General features: G+C 46.2%; 1 protein-coding gene across 4 annotated transcripts in view; it reads right to left on the bottom strand.

The window, feature by feature from the left end:
- Positions 1-18,158, bottom strand: part of RRBP1 (ribosome binding protein 1) — a 66,866-nt gene extending 48,708 nt beyond the window's left edge. The window contains exon 1 of one of the 4 annotated variants that reach the window (XM_074989314.1): positions 17,214-18,158. The gene's annotated coding sequence lies outside the window, so the exon portion shown is untranslated. The remainder of the gene's footprint in view (positions 1-17,213) is intronic. The other 3 variants (XM_074989316.1, XM_074989315.1, XM_074989317.1) reach the window with 3 other exon arrangements.
- Positions 18,159-19,437: the final 1,279 nt, after the last annotated feature.

Below are 19,437 nucleotides of genomic sequence, written 5' to 3'. Positions count from 1 at the left end.
AGAAAGGGGATTTAAAATACAAAATTTCACATCTTCATTAATGTGTGTTATTGCTTTCCATAAATTGTTTTAAAATAAGGAACAGCTCTGATTTTCCATTTTGCTCTGCCACAGTTCAACTGTCCTAATAAACGTTTCCAATTTATCGGAGTCCAAGATTATTATTACCACCTTGCAGTGAGGTATTAAGAGCATTCAGCTGATTGAATGTTACTTAAATATGTTAACTGCATATTGAAATCAGTCGATAAATGTGTGCGCAACTGTGCCTTTCCTCAATTAAATACTCATCAAGTTCAGTCCATAGTTCAAAAACACGTGTCATAACGTTTCCCAAGACAGCCACCTTGACTCACAGTAAAACAGCAAGTGTGTTCAGTGCCCATCTCTCCACAAAACCTTGCAAACATCCTTGCCTTTACAGGCCTGGTTTTGATATAGTTCACAACATTTATGGCTGCTTGTAGAACATTCTCCAATGCCGGGAGCAAATCTTTCAAAGCAAGAGCTTGTTTATGCATCATACAGTGTGTCCAAACAGCACCAGGAGATTTTTGGCGTATTAATGCTTAAAGTCCTGTATGACAGCCTGACAGAGTGCGCTCCATCAGGGCATATGCTCTCTCAGTTCAACCACTGTAAGAGATTTGACTTTGTAAAGCTATCAGTGATCGAAAAGATCCTCAGCTTTACTCGTCTCTGTGATTTCTTTACAGAAGAGTAAATCTTCATTTATTTTACCGACATCAACAAATCTACCGTACGTTATTAAATGAGCATCTTCAGCGTTAGCTGTTGCCTCATTTATCTGAATGGCAAATGGTTTGCTTCTTATTTTAATTAGTTGCTCATTAAGATCTTCTGCCATATCTGCCATTCAGCAGCAGCGCCATTACACAAAGGGATACTTAAAAGCTGTTTAACAATAGACTCTCCCCCAACATAGTCGTAGCCATATCAATAGCTGATGGAAGTATTCGATTTTCTCCAATCATGTGGGGCTTTTTGCACTGAGCAATTCTGTGAGCAACTTGACAAGAAGCTAAAAGTGATTTTGAAGGGACACACATTTAACCAGACTCGCATTTTGTTGTTTCATTTCATCTCTTTTTCAAATGAAAAAACATCTTGAGGTTTGTTTGTTAATCTGCATGACTGGTTTCCAGACGTCATTTTAGTTTGCTTGGCTTCAGACTTTCAGCAGATAGCATTTTCTGACAGACAACACATTGAGAGAGGGGAGGGATAGCTCAGTGGTTTGAGCATTAGCCTGCTAAACCCAAGGTTGTGTGCTCAATCCTGGAGAAGGCCATTTAGGGATGGGGCAAATAGATGCCAGGGATGGTGCTTAGTCCTGCCAAGAGGGAAAAGGACTGGACTAGATGACCTCCCAAGGTCCCTTCCAGTTCTAGGAAGTTGGTGGGCATATGAGGCTGTTCTATTCCAGTAATAAAAAACACTCATGAAATCATAGAAGAGTAGGACTAGAAGGGACCTTGAGAGGCCATCGAGTCCAGCCCCCTGCCCTCATGGCAGGACCAAGCACTTTCTAGACCATCCCTGAAAGCCATCTATCTAACCTCTTCTTAAATAGCTCCAGTGATGGAGATTCTACCACCTCCCTTGGCAATTCATTCCAGTGTTTGATCACCCTGACAGTTAGGAACTTTTTCCTAATGTCCAACCTGAACCTCCCCTGCTGCAATTTCAGTCCATTGCCTCTTGTTCTACCCTCAGAGGCAAGGAAGAACAAGTTCCCTCCCTCTGCCTTATGACACCCTTTTAGATACCTGAAAACTGCTATCATGTCCCCCCTCAATCTTCTCTTTTCCAAACTAAACATGCCCAGTTCTTTCAGTCTTCCTTCATAGGTCATGTTCTCTAGACCTTTGATCATTCTCGTTGCTCCCCTCTGGACCCTCTCCAATTTCGCCACATCCTTCCTGAACTGCGGTGCCCAGAACTGGACACAATACTCCAGCTGAGGCCTAACCAGCTCAGAGTAGAGCGGGAGAATGACTTCTCGTGTCTTGTTCACAACACACCTGTTAATGCATCCTAGAATCATGTTTGCCTTTTTCACAACAGCATCACACTGTTGACTCATATTTAGCTTGTGGTCCACTATAACCCCTAGATCCCTTTCTGCTGTACTCATTCCTAGGCAGTCCTTTCCCATTCTGTATGTGTGACACTGATTGTTCCTTCGTAAGTGGAGCACTTTGCATTTGTCCTTATTAAACTTCATCCTGTTTACCTCAGCCCATTTCTCCAGTTTATCCAGATCCTTCTGAATTATGACCCTATCCTCCAAAGAAGTTGCAACCCCTCCCAGCTTGGTATCTGCAAACTTAACAAGTGTACTTTCTATGTCAATATCTAAATCGTTAATGAAGATATTGAACAGAACCGGTCCTAAAACTGACCCCTGCGGAACCCCACTAGTTATACTTTTCCAGCAGGATTGAAAACCATTAATATGTAACTTTCATCATACTTTCTTGATCTAGGCCTATTTTTATCAGCAACGTCAATAGATTTGTCATCAATTTTTTGCTTCCCACCCAACAAAAACCTTTCCATGTTGTAAGGCTAAAAATTTAAAACAACCAATAAAAGTTTTTATAAATTTATAGTAATTGATAAAAGACTGGAACTCCACATACACTCCACAGACTGCTAAAGATGTTGTACTAGTAAACACTATGCCACATCAGCAGAGACGTCGGAGACACACGAATGTTTGTGGAAGAAGCCGAACCCAACTGTCTGAGATCACAGGATAGGCATTTAGATAGTCAGGGGAGACGTCGGAGACACATGGGCATTCGCGAGAGAAGCCGAGCCGGACTATCGGTAATCGTGATCAGTGTCGATGGATTGCCAGTCGAGGGGCCAGAGAAAAAAAAATGAATTCACCTGTGACCCCGCTCTAAGCTGCTTACAACCCCTCACCCCAGGAGGGTCAGGACCCACAGTGTGAGAAACATGGCATTACACAATGCCCAAGGGTATGAACAGCATGCCAGGAATCATCAGGAGTCCTGTATTCCTTCCCTTCCAGCACTAGTGCGCCCAGAAACACATTCAGTGCTTTAGAGGCTAAAGGGAAATACCCGTTTGCAATCAAGTCATGTTTTTCACTCCATCCTTTAGCGGTGGAATGTGGCCTTGCTAGCACACATACTCCCAGACATGTGGGAGACCTCAGGGTATCATCTCCAGTCCACTCCATCACCCCATTCTTCCATCACACACCCAGCCCCTGTTCTGGGACAGTGCCACATGTACTTAGATCAGCTCTGATGGCCATGTTCTCAAACACCTCCAATGATGTGGATTCCATCACCTCCCTTCCTATCTTTGTAGTGAGGGGAAACATTCTGCTATGCAATCTAAATCTCCCTGGCTTCAGATGAAGCCACTTTCTTCCTGTCCTATCTTCAGCAGACATGAAAAACAACTGGTCACCATCCTCTTTGTGACAACCCTTAACACATTTGAAGGCATTTACATTACTTGAGAACAAGCCAGGATCAAGACTTCATCGTGTGCTCCCCCTTACAGTGGGTATTAGAGGAAAACTCTTCCATATCTGGCACTCTCATATAACCAGCATTTTAACTGTAAGTAAAATTTAGGTACATTTTCCGTAAGTACAGTACACTGAAATACAAATAAATACAGCAAATATAAATTTACAGCATACAAGACTACCGGTGTTGACAAATAAAGTACTCTGTATACATTTGTTTGTTTCTTAATACCTCATCTTTTTTTTCTTCAGCATCATGCATTGATAGGTATCCCTCTCTAGTATCCTGAATATTCACATATCCAGCAACCTCCCGGTCCCGAGGCAGCTGGATATGAAAGAGTTTACTGTAATAACTTGCAGCAAAAAAAGTTATTCCCTGCAGCAGTATGTAATCCTCCCTATACACCTCAGAGCTAGTCCTTTAATTATGATCTGAAGCCTGACACCTGTGTTAGGCCAAAAATGAAGTGTGAATCTGAGTTATTCGAGCCTGCGTTTTCTGCATGGATACGGCTTGTCTCCAGGTATGAAACTGCCGAAGGAAAAATACATACAAGTCTAGTAGTGGGAAGCAGAGACCCCAGCCTGTAGCGTTGCTTTTTACTCTCTCTCTCCCCCCATCCCAATCTTACTTTTTTAAGTAAGGGTCCCAAAACCCCCTGCCATTGTATGCTGTTCTATTCAAGTTCTCTAGCACTTACTCCAGTAGCAGCAGGGAGGTGTTTGAATTACTGAGGCTATAATATAAGTTAGGGTTAGGACTGGATTTATACTGCAGCCATGTCCACAACAGCAAGAGAGGGTACCCACCAGTTGCCCTTCTGTTTAGCAGCAGGGCTCCGCACACATTACCCAAACACACCCATTGCCTGCTTAGCATCAAGGCTGTTCACACGCAGGGTTTCCTCTATTTTTTTCCATCCACGGGTGGAATACATTTTGTTCTGTGCACCAAGGCATGTGTGGATGTTTTCCCACCAATAGAAGCACAAACTGCCGGCTGGGGTCACTCTGCTAAGCAGCTGGGTGGCACCTGAGTTTGTCCTGGGTGGCTGCCCAAGCGCTCAGCTTACAGGCAACACCGCTCAAGCGTTATTCCCTCCAGAGGAAGGCCTAAAAGGTAATAAATGTCGGTTAAGGCAGGAGTCACTCCGGGCACCAGCAAGCCCACAGCCAACCCAGCTCGCACCCCACGAATGCTGTCAATTCAGCCATGCCCTTGACACACAAGTACCAAGACACACACTGCAGTTCCCAACACCAGAAGAGACCATTCCAATCATGCCCGGGGTCTGCAACCTGCAGCTCTTTAAGGACTTCTTTGTGGCTCCCAATGCTATAATTACAAAGTAAAACGGTGCATATCTAAAAGCCCAACAATGAACTTGTATCTAAACAGCAAACAACAGGTGATCGCAAAACATTGGATAATTCCCCCTTTAGAACGTGCAGTGCACTGGGGGATAAGATACTGCACCTGTGCTTTGATCGTGTTCCTAATGAAGTTTTGAATTTGAAGAGGAAAAGGAAGCCTGCGGCATTCCAGCTGGGAAGGGCAACGCGCATTGTCAGAAAAAAATCTGAAATTAAATGTGAAGTAAAACTGGCATAATGAAAATAGGTTTGGGTGTGAAAGCCAGGAAGACAGTGGTACAAACACACATATGTAGGGCTTGTCTACACTACCACCTTCCTTTGAAGGAAGGATGGTAATTAGGATGTTGGGAGTTTACTAATGAAGTGCTGCCATGCACAGGCAGCACTTCATTAAGCAAATTCCCCCCCACGGCAACTTCGAAGTTTTAAACTTCCAAGTACCGGCTCGCGTCTAGCCACGGCACACCCACCGGTGCTTCGAAGTGCCGGGGCAACTTTGAAGTCCATTTACTCCTCAAAATTTTGAGGCTAGATGCGCACCGGTACTTGGTAGTTTAAAACTTTAAAGTTGCCACCGGGGGGTGGGGGGGAGAGGGGAATTTGCTTAATGAAGTGCTGAGTATGCATAGCAGCACTTCATTAGTAAACTCCCAACCCCCTAATTACCACCCTTTCTTCGAAGGAAGGTGGTAGTGTAGACAAGCCCGTAAAGTGTGAGGAAATAGAATAGCATGTAAAAATTTGTGAACATCCTGCAGTAAATATGTATCACATCACTGTGTGTGTGCTGTTCTTAAAACAGGGGTTACAAAAAGTACAGTTTGACATTATTTATTATGGACCACCTCATATTGACACATGCATTGCGGCTGTTGAATTATTGAGGTTTTTTTTTTCTTTCCAAATTTGGTTTTAAAAAAAAAAAAAAAAGGCTCTTCTTGCTATTTTGGTTGCCAACCCCTGATCTAGCTAGACCTCCCTGCCTAACAAAGGTCACTTAACCTCACCCCGTGATTCCTGTGGCCAGACATACTTCTGATGGTGCTACAGCCCATATGGCAGAAACATACCCAGCTCCGATTTCAAGGCTGCAAGCGATGGAGAACTGACCACTGCAAATTCCAACCCTCCAAGACTGTCCTGGAGCCTCCAGGAATTAGAGATTGATCGTTAAAGAACGATCCCCAAACTGGAGGACGGTTCAGAGGGTGCACGGCAGAGCTCAGGCCCGCCTGGGGATGGGGAAACAAGTGCCACCTAGCCCCACTCTGCTCTAGCTCTACCCTGTCCACAGCCTCGCCCAATTCCTCCTCTAATCCCAGTTCTGCCCAAGTTCCTCTTCTGAGCTACCTAGCAGTAACACAGGAGGAAGGGACACGCAGACAGATTCCATGACTAGTAAAAGGAGGGGGAGGTACAGGAGGAAAATGTTAGGGCCTCGCTGCATTTAGGATTATATCCATATTATGAAACCTCCAGGAATACATCCAGCCAAACCTGACCACCCTCCCTAAGTCAGTCGTTCCAACTGCCAATTACCTCTGCTGTCAGAAACTTGCAACTTAAATTCAGGTTAGAAACGTCTCTAGCTTCAGCTTCCAATTTGCTCTCACGGTGACTTTTCTGGTAGGTTGTTGAGCTCTCAGAAATCTCTTTCCCCTCCTGCCCCCCGTACTTACAGAACACGGCCAAGTTACCTCTCAACACTCTCTTAGCTCAGCTACAGATCACCGAGCTCCTGAAGTCTCACTAAAATGTCATATTTTCCAGACCACGAGTCACTCTTGCAGCTCTTTTCAATTCCCTTTCTGAGGCCCTGACACCAGCACTGGATACTGCATTCATTTTCAGTTTGAGTCACCATCCAGCAGAACCAATGTGTGTATTGACTATGCTGATTAGAACAGCCACTCCCTAGATCAATGGGCATTCCAATACATCTGGGAACAGCTGGGCCTGCCTTTAAGTTCAAATGTGGGATGCATGCGAAGTCACACTGCAGAGAGAAGGCCAACCCTGCCACCAGAGCCTTGTGCAGCCAGCGCATGCAAGGTTGTGTCTGTCGGGACAGAACAGCACACCCTAAAAATGGTGTCCTCAGTGCAGCATGAGTAAGATTTTAGACATCTAATACCCATTTAAAGCCAGGCAGACCTGGGTTGGGATAGGCTTTAAAAAAATGGGTTCAGGGTACATTTTTCATTGACCCAGTTTCCCTTCAAGTGCAGCCTGACCTAAACCAAGTAATTTAGTTAAACGTGTGCCATTCACCAATTTCTAACCAAAACATCTGAACAAATAAGTGTGTCAAACAAGGGTGTGCATGGAAATCGTACATCACACTGCTAGCCAATAGTAGTAGCAAATTTAGTGTAAAGGAACTATGTGGTAGTGAACAGGCAAGATGATATTCATCAAACAACTGAAAATGAGACTTTCCACCCTCCAAAGAGCAATTACAAACCAAGATTAATCATCAATTCTCATGCAAGGTTTCCTCCTTGCTGGTTGAAAAATCAATTCACACTATTGTTTAGTACTGTGTTGCATGAATACTCTGGTTACTAGATATTTACATTAAGATTTTTAAAATACTTAATTCTACTTTAGTCAATTTGGCCATCTTTTCCCATGCAGTGGATTGGTTAATCAAGTTGTTGGCTGGCCAACACAGAGCTCATTGAATGTATTACGCGTCTTCAAGATGTAATGTGCCAGATTCAGTTCTGGACAATAGGACGCCTATGAAAGAGAGAGGAGTCCAGACACCGTACAGTGATTCTGGTTTAGGCCTTTTTTGGTGGAGGGGAAGAGTTCTTTCCATCCTGCTTTAATTGGGTCAGAGCTCAAGATAGTTTTCACAGGGAAGTTGATAGGCAGGCATTTGGTGACTGAAAGCACAAGGCCTGTTTAGTTAGGAAATGGATCTTCATTGATTTGAATGTGTACCGCCTGATGTTTCTGATCACTTGGAGACACATCATCTGAATAGGGTCCGACTTCTTTTCAATCCCATAGGTCAGAATCTTGACCACCACCACATCCAACATCTTCAGCTTCATCTCTGTACTTACTGGGGCATTCTGTCTGCAAGAGACATTCACGATGGAAGTGCTCCGTCGTCACTGCTGACGCTTTTGAAGCGCAGGTGTCAAATTAGATCTTGATGCTTCTCAATGGAGCTCGGTAGGAGAAATCCTCAACAATCTTGACTGGCCACCCACTGAGATGCTAGAACTTGGTCTATTCAAACTCACCCACGGGACAAATTTGGATCTTACCACAGCTAAGTGTGGGGCCAGCCTGTGCTGCTGAACTTCCCAAAGGTCCTCCACCGAGGTGACAACTAGTGCTCCAGCATCAGTAGCACGGACATCGGTGAGGAGTTTATCATCGAAGGCATTTACACGGCATCTAGTCAACCACGAAGCCTGTGACAGTGCTGAAGAGTTCTGGGGTGGCTACTCATCCTTGTCGAACACCAGCATATGGCGTGACTGAAGTGCTACTATTTTGCACAATTGTTACATGAAGCAGTATCATGTGCGCGCTGCGGTACAATTTGCAGTTTTTTTGTCGACTTTCATGGCATGCAGCACTGTTGAACCAAAGTGTCAGAGAGGGCACTACAATGGCGGTGTTGCAGTTAATGATTTCCCCCCCCAGTATTTGTGTCAAGAAAGCCCACCTGGACCACCACACACCCAGGCTTGGCTGGGTTTTATTTAGCGATGTGCAAACATGGAAGCAGAGGATTTAAGGTAGGAGAAAGGGATTAACTCATATGGGAGGAGTAGGGGGCAGCAGAACCTGTCAAGCGTTCAGAGCTCCCTCTGGAAGGCTATGGCTGTCCAGAAGAGAAATGTAAACCAATACTCCTACTTCTTCCACCTGGTTCTCAGACCATCTCACATAAAGCTGAAGGAGCCTGAAAACCTTGTACCAGCTAGAGAAGTTTTTTTGCGTACCATAGAACTGGAAGGGACCTTGTGAGGTCATCAAGTCCAGTCCCCTGCACTTGCAGCAGCACTTATCACCATCCCCGGCAGACTTTTTGTTTTAATCCAACCTGCCCAGACCCATGAAAGGTCCCCCACAAGGGCTAAACTCACAACCCTGGCTTTACAAAGCCAATGCTCTAACCACTCAGCTATCCCTGCTCTAGGACCATCAAGCAAGGTTCCAGCAAGGCCCTTGGCACAGACTAATTAAGGTTATTTAGTGGGAGTGCTGGGAAATTATTTTACATTACAATTTGAGCCATAAAAGCGATTTCTATGCTCTGTAAGAGACTTTGTTTAATATGAAAGTAAAACATGTTTATATTCTTGTGGAGGGGAGGGAGAACGCACATCATCAAGATACTCATTACTGGTAGTTTAGATGTGCAGAACTGACACTATTTTTAGGAGATTAGTTTTCCTCTCATCACACAAAATAACACAGCCACAAACAAAATTTTTCCCCATAAAACCCTTACAACCTCAACCCAGTATCATGGAGCTATGCAGAGAGAGCTAGAATTTCACATTTCTATTTTCTTCTTGGGAAGGAATTTTGTGCGTCTTGTTTAGTGTATCCACAAGAATTGTTTTCGTGCCCAGAAGGGATTTGCCAGAGGGGAGCAAGACTAGCAGGTATCATTTTTAGTCGTGAAAAAGGAGCTGGCTGTAATATTAAGGAGGCAGCATTCAACATATGCACTAAGGCCTTAATAAGTGTTTTGAAAGAGGCAGAACCAGTGTTCCATGTAACTGAAAACTTGGGTGGATGCCCAGGAGAGATTCATGTCCTATCAAGACTCTAGAGGACTAGCAGAGCACCCACAGACACCCACACTGGGCAGCCTTTGCTTCTGCTAGTGGTGCATGTCCATACATAGACTCACAGAGCGGGAAGGGACCTCAGGAGGTCATCTCATCCAGCCCCCTGCTTCAAGCAGGATCAACCCCAACTAAGTCATCCCAGCCAGGACTTTATCTAGCCAGGACTTAAAAACCTCCGGGGATGAAAAATCCACCTCCTCTCTAGGCAACACATTCCAATGCTTCACCACCCTCCTGGTGAAGTAGTTTTTCCAAATATCCAACCTACACCTCTCCCTTTTCAACTTCAGACCGTTGCTCCTTGTTCTGCCATCTGTCACCACTGAGAACAATTTCTCTCCATCCTCTTTAGAGCTCCCCTTCAGGAAGTTGAAAGCTGCTATTAAATCACCCCTAAGTCTTCTCTTCTGTAAACTAAACAAGCCCAAATCCCTCAGCCTATCCTCATAGATCATGTGCTCCAGCCCCTTAATCATTTTTGTTGACCTCCGCTGAACCTGCTCCAGCAAATCCACATCCTTTCTATACTGGGGGGCCCAAAACTGGACACAATATTCCAGATGTGATCTCACCAGTGCTGAAAAGAGGGGAATAAACTACTTCTCTAGATCTGTTTGCAATGCTCCTCCTAATGCACCCAAATATGCCATTAGCCTTCTTGGCTACAAGGGCGCACTGTTTACTCATATCCAGCCTTTCATCCACCATAACCCCTACGTCCCTTTCTGCTGTACTGCGGCTTACCCTGTCAGTCCCCAGCATACAACATGCCTCAGCATGCGTAACAAAATTTACTCTGCCCACGGATGGAAACAAATAGAGTGAACCCTGAGTAGGACTCCATGTAATTTAATAAAGGAATCTTACCATTCATGCTGAACCATCAAGTTTCTAGGGCCCCCGGTTGTAGGGCATTAGGAAAAGCACCAGAAATTTCCCCTAACCAGCCTGACTATGATGACCTCGCAGCATCCTGTGCTCACCCTAACACCAGCTCCTTTTAAAAACTGTGCATAATTTGGAAGAGTTGCCTTTGCCTTTCCAAAGCTACCTACAGAATGAAAACGAGAATTTTTGTGGCTGCATTAGACAAGACGCACAAAATTCCTTCCCAAGGAGAAAACAGATATGTGAAATTCTAGCTCTCTCTGTGTAGCCCTGTGATCCTGGGTTGAAGTTGTAAGGATTTTATGGGGAAAAAGTTGTCTGTAGCTGTGTTATTTTGTGTGGTCAGTATAAAACTGATCTCCTAAAAATCTAGCGTCAGTCCTGCACATTTAAACTACAGGGAGTGAGTACCTTGGTGACGTGTGTTCTCTCTCCCCTTCACAAGAATATAAATAGGCATTTACTTTAATAAATAAAAGCTCAAATAGCTTTTTTCAGACAGAATGATGCAAATCTCCAGGAATAACTTCCATAAACATTAAACAGATTCACAGATTCTATGTTAAGTGACCCACAACTACCTGAAAGCAGTATCTGTGATTCTACAGACTGAACCTCTTTCATCCAGCTCTCTTGGGATCTGACCGGTGCCAAAGGAGAGAATTTGCCGGACAATGGGAGGTCAGTATTTTCTAGCACATTGCCAACGCCTCCTCTGCTTACTGGGCTCTTAGAAGACACGTAAAGGTAAATTACAGCTACCTAACAGCACAGAACACAGAGTCAGGACTGGTGGCTGTAAACAAACTTTTAGAGGAAATAGTTTCAGTTAGAGAGAATGCACACGGTATGTAGGATCACAGCATGGTAACCTTGGGCTAACGCAAGAATGCCAGCAATGAAGGAGCAGCTTTGTAATATCAAAGATGAAGCTGGAATTCACAACAGCTCTAGCAGCACCAGAAAAGTAAAAAAAGACACAAAATGAATTCCAGGTGGATCCTTCCAAGCTGATATACTGTGGGGATTACCAGCAAGGCATCTTAGGATGCATTTCAGCAGAACAGAAGCCCAAGTTTAAAAGAAAAAACAAAAATCAAGATGAAAATTCCAGTATAATGACAAACTAAGACCTGATCCGGCAGAGCTTGACTCAGGCTGGTAGTCATTTGTGAGAGTAGCTCTATTAAAGCCTACCGAGAATGCAGCACAAGTAAAACTTCTTTGTGCGATTCAGCAGTAGCAGGACAACAACTGTCAGTAAGAAAACCAACAACTTCAGGACAAGAGTCAAACAGCTACACTAACCCCTGAGCGCCAACGCTGCTCAAATGAGGAGCCCCTCTGCACAGGCTAGCTTTTGAAATGAACGCCTCCTACGCTGGTCTACTAAAAACAACCCGTTTGAAAAGCTGCACTATGGGTGGGGAAGGGTCTTAACTGCAGAGAAAGTCACATCTCTGGGATCACACCCTCCACACTTTGCTTTGCTCTCACTGGTTGGAGAATGACTCACCCCACTAGGTTTGTGAAGTTAAAGTATACAAGGGAAAAAAGCAGTTACACTGGAGCTACCAAGTGAAGTGAAGTCACTCTCTGGCTAGCTCCACAGCCACGCACCACTGTGGGCAAGGGAGACTCTTGCTTCATGGAGCCACCGCAAACTGATTAAAGACATAGTTCACACAGATCAAAGGAGGAGGGTGCTGAGCGAACACCCAATCCTAAACAGCATTTTCTGCTTCTTTGGAAAAATGAGACGATATCACCGGACACCAAACAGAGAAGGCACTAATATGGCTTTAAAAAAAAAAAAGAAACAAGCCTCAAGCATTCAAAAGGGCAGTTGCTCCAGCAATAATCTCACCATTGCCCCCTTAACATCACTGGGCCGCTGCAAAGAAGACTAGAAGTGAGCATGATAGAATTACACAGTTAGGGCCTGATCCCATAAGCAGATACTTCAAAAGGAGTCTGGCCACATGAACAGACTGAGGTTTATAAAATCATGACTGATGTGGGAGAAGTGAATAAAGAAGAGTTATTTCCTCTTCCCATAACACAAGAACTAGGGAGTCACAAATGAAATTATTAGGTAGTAGGTTTAAAACTAACAAAAGGAAGTATTTCTGTACACATTGCACGGTTAACCAATGGAACTGCTTGCCACAGGATGTTGTGAAGTCCAAGACTGTGATAGGGTCCAAAAAAAGAACCAGATAAATTCATGATGGATAGGTCCAGCAATGGTTACTAGCCAGAATGGGCAGGAATGATGTCCCTCACATCTGTTGTCAAAAGCTGGGAATGGATCACTTGATGATTACCTGTTCTGTTCATTCCCTCTGGGGCATCTGGCACTGGTCATTGTCAGAAGACAGGAGACTGGGTTAGATGGACCTTTGGTCCGATTCAGTATTACAGTTCTTTAAGCCAGAAAGCCAGGCCGGAGCAGTTTGTTAACACACAGATGATGCCTCTACCAGAACTTTGTCCACAGATTCCTGTACAGATTTCTGGCAGGAAGATACTGCCACAGGTTAATGGGGAGAAAAGTATACACCTCTCACGGACCCACTCCACTGTTAAATATTAACATTCCAAAGAGGCACTGAATATTGTTCAGTACTGACAGCCTCTTCACGCAAGGCGCCCCACTCATGGGTTACTGCTGTAAGTTATTTAGTCTGCGTAGGTACTTTTAATGAGCCATCACCAGGCTGGGCAACTGCAGCTGGTTTCCAGTACCTTTATACTGTATTTTTCCCAGTTATAATTTTGCAGCTTTTACTAAAAGGAATCTAAGAGGTCACTGTTTGGATCTGACAATGCTGACTATTTTTGTCCCTCTATGGAACCTTCCAAATGGTAGCTATTGGATGCAACTCCTCTGGTCTCTTAAGTAAATGATTTTTGGCCTAGAGACAGACAAAAATCTCATTTCCAAAGGGATATTTTTTGTAAAAGAGATGATAGTGCCCTTTATGTCCTTAAAAGAAGAATCTAGCAGTGGTCTTCCAACCCCTTGGTAGGACTCTCTTTGCAGCGTTTGCTTCAGCAAGAGGTTCTCATGTTATCTTCTCGGTGTTACAAAGACAGTAGGTTTTCCTACTCATCCGTTTAAGGAACAGTCTTTGTAAAACTCAGATCAACAGACGTAAAATAACCATGGCAGTTGAGGTTTACAAAGAGAATCAGAGCTAGACCCCTCATTGTCAACGTCAGATACTTCCCTTATTACCTGAGAGTGTTGGGCTTGGTCTAGCCAGTGGCTTTCAACCTTTTTTATTTGCAGATTCCTAAAAAAATTTCACATGGAGGTGCAGACCTCTGTGGAAATCTTAGACTTAGGAGCCTGCAGACTCCCAAGGGTCCACACACCACCAGGTGAAAACCACTGGTCTCAGGGATACTAACCAGTGGTACATTCAACGTCTTCCCTTGGGAGGACTCCCCCAATAGCTATTGTTAAAAAGTTTGCTCTAATCAGCTGAAGTCTTCTCAGATACATCCTGCTACTAGCCTAAATTATTCATCTTCTGCCTTCCCCTTTGGCTGGGCCCTGCAAGTATTTATTTATCTTGTTCTGATTTGAAGAGATCAGTTCTGGGCCCCATCCCATACTCCAGGCACAGTCACATCAGAGCTGCCTGGGGCAAGACCTTCATTTTGCTTTGTATTCCCAACCCAAAGAGACCTCTCCTTGCAAGTTCTTGGGCACTTTCCTATATTTTCTCTCTCTCAAGGCTGCCATTGGAACTTTGATCCTTCTTGTAGATACCTGGCTCTTCTTCTACCCTACCCTACCCTACCCAATCCAATTGTATTGGGTGCATTACAAAACTAACTCTTCTTTAGCACTTTTCCCTCAAAGCACATTACAAACACAAATTCAGGGATCAAAAAGGGTGTCATAAGGAGGAGGGAGAAAACTTGTTCTTGGCCTCTAAGGATAGAGCAAAAAGCAATGGGCTTAAACTGCAGCAAGGGAGGTTTAGGCTGGACATTAGGAAAAAGTTCCTAACTGTCAGGGTGGTCAAACACTGGAATAAATTGCCTAGAGAGGCTGTGGAATCTCCATCTGTGGAGATATTTAAGAACAGGTTAGATAAATGTCTATCAAGGATGGTCTAGATGGTATTTGGTCCTGCCATGAGGGCAAGGGGCTGGACTCAATGACCTCTCGGGGTCCCTTCCAGTCCTAGTATTCTATGATTCTATGAAATAGAACACCATTCTTGCCATTTTATAGGACAGGGAAACTGAGGCAGAGAAGTGACACAGCGTACTCTAGTTCATCCAGCAGGCTAGCAGTAGAACCAGACACAGAACACAGATCTGCGCTTCAGCCCACCGGCCCATCATACAACTGACAACATGCAGGCAAGTGTACATCTACTGATGTAACTCCTGCAGTCAGTTACAGAATCAGAGACGTATTGGTTATTTGACTGTGTACAGCTTTTCTGTCCTTACTGGCTTTCACATCTCTATTACCATCTTTGTGCCACTGTGATCCTCTAATTCTGCACCAATGACTCTGCACCAATGACTTATTTTGTAGGTTAACACAGCTGAAAGCCTTCCTCACCTTAAAAAAAAATACAGTAATGGTTGTAACCGCTGGTAACTGTATTTAATCAGATTACAGAATTCTACCAGATCAGCTCCAACTACAGTCAAAGGAATTTGTTGCAAATATTTGCAACAGAGGGGGCTGTTAAAAGTTTGCTGTTGCTATTTCAGTGGGGAGAGGTGGTTAGGTCTGAGGACAATCTATTTCAGAGACGGCCTGGCAGGGTTTACAGCTGGATGTCCAGTCGTCACTCCTTGCTGGTTGCGACAGAGACAGAGAAATCCTAGAGGGATGTGGGCGGGACGCTGTTATAAATCCAGCTGTAACTGAGGTGACAGAGGACTAATACACATCCCAGCTAACTTATTGGTTGATAAGCAAATATTGACTTCGGTGTGATGCCTCCATGGGAATAGCCCTGATTACCCCTCCCTTGCCCCAGAGTTAAGTGCCAGTCTGAGGGAAATGCCTGCATGCCTCAGCTTCCCCAGAGAGACACTTCAGTATTTACTTGCTGCATCCCTGACTGCATTAAGTGAGCTGCGGCGAGGGCTCAACAGCCTTGGTTGGGTCCGACACTGACCCGTCCAGAGGCAAAGCAGGCTGCAGCAGCCAGAGCCAGCAGCCATCGCAGACTGGCGGCTTTAACTCCCTCACTAGCTCAACGCTTCCCTGGCTTGGCCCTGGGCAGGCGCCTGCAACAGGGTCCCCAGGAGTGGCAGGCAAGAGACATGCCATGCTAAGGGCTCCCAGAGCACTCACAGGGAGCAGGCAGAGCCTGTGGCCAGCAACCATTGCTCCCTGTAAGCTGAGCCCACGGGTGGTGCACATTAGATCCAGAGATTCAGGTGCCACCCAGCTAATTAGCAGAGCGCCCACAGAAGGCAGCATGCGATTCTATGGGTGGTGCACATCCACACGTGCCTTGGTGCACGTAAAATTTAGTCTGCCCAGGGATGGAAAAAAAATTTAGAGGGAGCCGTACTGGCAACTGAAGCCATTGGCCTGGCGGGGGCGGGGAAAAGGGGCCGAGGGAGAGACGGAAGGCAGCCCGCGGGTACGCAGATGGACAGCAAGGCGGAAACAGGCACTGAGGGCGGAGGAGACTCCGTCCACGTGCCACTGCATCCCCCCCCGCCCCCATTCATCCGCCAGGGACTGGCCACCCCCGCCCGCAGCAAACCGATCCGCCCGGGAAAGCGGCGCGAGCGGCTGCGGGGCACGGATCGCCCCGCGGCCGGAGGCGAAAACTCCTCCTCCAATCGCTCTGCAAACTCCCCCGCCACGTTTTAATCCCCTTCGCCCCCTGGAGCCCACGGCCGGGAGAGGCGTGCAGGCTGGCCGGGGGCACGGCGCCGCAGCTCGTGACGTCCCCGCCGAGCCTGACAGCCAGAAGCCGCTCTAACGCCCCTCTCTCCAAGGGGATGGCAGCCCAGGGGCCGCTCACAGCGGATCTCCATCCGGACCGGGTTCTGCAATTATCCAGCCCTGGTTTAAGGCTTCCGCGAGGCATTTCAATCTCCGGAGACTTCCCGTCAAGCAGCGTCAGCTGTGCTGCCGTGTAACCTTCTCCGGCTCCAGCTGTGAACGTGGCCGGAGACACCCGGCACTGCGAAGGGGAAACTGAGCCCCAGCTACCGAGAGAGAGGCAGCGGGGCAGGCACAGAGAGCAGCGTGCGTAAAAGCCGCGGAGGAGATTCCCCCGTTAGATCCACGGGGGGAGGAATCGCTGCCCTCCATCCCCACCACCTCCACGCTAGGGGTTGATTCTGTCCCGCACGCGCGGCTTTCGCCGCCCCTTTGGGGTGTCCCAGCCTGGCGTTCTTTGGAACGCTGAGGAACTTTTTTGGAACGCCGGGGGACCCTTTGGAACGCCGGCCCGGGCTCCGTGGAACGCGGGGCGCCCCAGCGTTCGGAAGGCTGCAGCTGCGGCTGGAAGGCGGAGGTCACGGGCTTAGCCTCCCCGGTCACGGGGGAAGAGGGGACTTTGGGGGTTCGAGTTTCCTACCTGACTGGATCTTCAGACTTTGCTCTCGCCCCTTCCCAGCTCTGCAGAGGCCAATGCAACACCCCAGGGCCCAAGCTGCAGGAGACAGCGCCGCTGATGCGCCCTGAAGCCCTTGCCTCGTCCGCTCCCTACAGCCCCCCGGCACCACTTCGCCGCTCGCTGCCTCTGTGGAGTCGTGGCACTTTTTCCTCTACGCTGGCACGGAGCCTTTCCCAAGGCTTCCCTCCACCCCGCCCCCGCAGCCCAGCATGGGCCTGCTGCGGTTGGTGCCAGCCCCGCCAGTCAAGCCTGCGGCAGCCCAGTGAGAGAGAAGCCAGCTGGAGGGAGGGCTCCAGGACTCATGCGAGTGAGTGAGCTGTGAGACCAATAGGGCCGCTGAAGGCGAGCGGAATTATGGGAGTTGTAGTTTGCAAGCTGCAGGCTGTGACTGGGAGAATAGCACCAAGAAACAGCATTTCCTTTGGCCCATTCTTGCACACTCTTTACTAGTGCATCCGGGAGTGTGCTGTGCCCTGGATCCTGCTTCTCAAGGCTGTGACCTGTGCTGTCAGCTGAGCAGCTATAGCAGGAGTGAAAATAATTAATTAAACCATGGTTAGCCCTTTGGGACAGGAACTGTCTCTCACTATGCCCCCAGCACAATGGGGCCCGGATCCTGGCTCAGGTATGCTAGAAGCAGCAACTATTATCTGGTTATGATGAGTGATTGCAGAATCAGTTACTTGTTCAAGCACCTAAGAGCTTGTGTAGGGGATTTGATTCCACTCAGAAGCAATGGAATGTGTGTATAATTTGGAGTAACTACCGGAGCCATCCTAACTCAGGCAAAACTCTCTTTAAGTTCCAAGTGAGGACTGGGGCCTGTTTCCTAAGGCCTAGATCCTGCAAATATTTAAATGCTTCTTTATCTTTAATTCCAGAAGTGATCCCATTGATGTAAATGGACCTGTCCTGAGTTTAATTATAAAAATCCCTACTGTTATACATTGCTATTCATTAATAGAAATCAAAGTGTTTTACAGGGAAGGTCAGTATCATGATCACCATTTTACAGATAAACAAACTGAGGCATAAATGGGCCATGACTTGCTTGCAGCTGAGACTAGAAACCAGGTTTTAGTTTTAGTATAGTGTACTGTCCTTTAGACCACTCTGTCTCTGAGTGCTTAAGTCTAAGAAAGGACTGAAGATCTGGGATCACAGGCATTATTTTATGTGTCACATTCAATTTCCTCAAATGCTAGAACATTATTTCAGAAGTACCTTTAGGTCCTGTTTGGAGATCACAGTACAAGGCACTGTGCACACACAGAATAAAAAGACAAGCCCTGCCCCTAGTGTTTGAAGTCTGTATAGTACACAGCAAGATAGCAGGTGGATAAAACAAATACATGCAGGGAGAGCAAGGTAAATAATGAAACATTCCTCATTAGCTTAATGAGTAGACATGTCAGACCCACCCACAGGTCAGGGCTATTCACAAGAGACTGCTTCACGTGGGATTTTAAGGGCTTTCTAGTTAGACCAAGCTGGTCTGAAAGATCAGGCCTGGTTTCTCAAGTCGATCACCCAAAATTTTTGGACACTTTATAATTTGGCCTCGACCTTTCTGCTTTAATTTCCCTATCTGTAAATATGAGGAGAAAAACATTTCCCAACCCCTCAGCTCAGCCATGACTTGTCACAATTAATTAATGTTTGCAAAACACTGTGTAAGTGTTAAAATTCCCCAGAACCCTTACCTGTTGTGCTTGCTTTGGACTACAGTGAGACCTTCCAAAATTAACCCTGCAATGAACGCTGTCCTCCCATGGGACTTTGGGATCAGGGTGCATGTGCTTGATTTAGCAAGGCGCTCAAGTAGCTTTAAGCTCACAAGTTGTTCCATTGAAGTCAGTGGGATTGTTCATGTGTTTAAAGCAATGCATCTGCTTAAGAAACTTGATGGACCAGGGACAAAGGGAGGGATTTGCCTACATATCTTTTGAGGATCTGGGCCTGGGAAGCAACCATCATACCAGTGGCTTGTTTGGGTAGGTTTTCCTAAGAAAACTTTTTGCAATGTAGGCAGCAGTGCAAGAATAGCTGTACACATAAAGATTGGTGCTGCCTCCTGTATCAGGTGAATCGTACAATCACAGAGGTGGAAGGGACATCAAGACGTCATCGAGCCATCCCCCTCCCCTAAGCAGGATCAACCCCATCTAAGTCATCCCAGCCATGA

The sequence above is a fragment of the Carettochelys insculpta genome, chromosome 3 (genome assembly GCF_033958435.1).
Source record: "Carettochelys insculpta isolate YL-2023 chromosome 3, ASM3395843v1, whole genome shotgun sequence".
Classification (NCBI taxonomy): domain Eukaryota; kingdom Metazoa; phylum Chordata; order Testudines; family Carettochelyidae; genus Carettochelys; species Carettochelys insculpta.
Note: the sequence above shows the minus strand (reverse complement) of the source record. Positions and strands in the feature narration are given on the sequence as shown.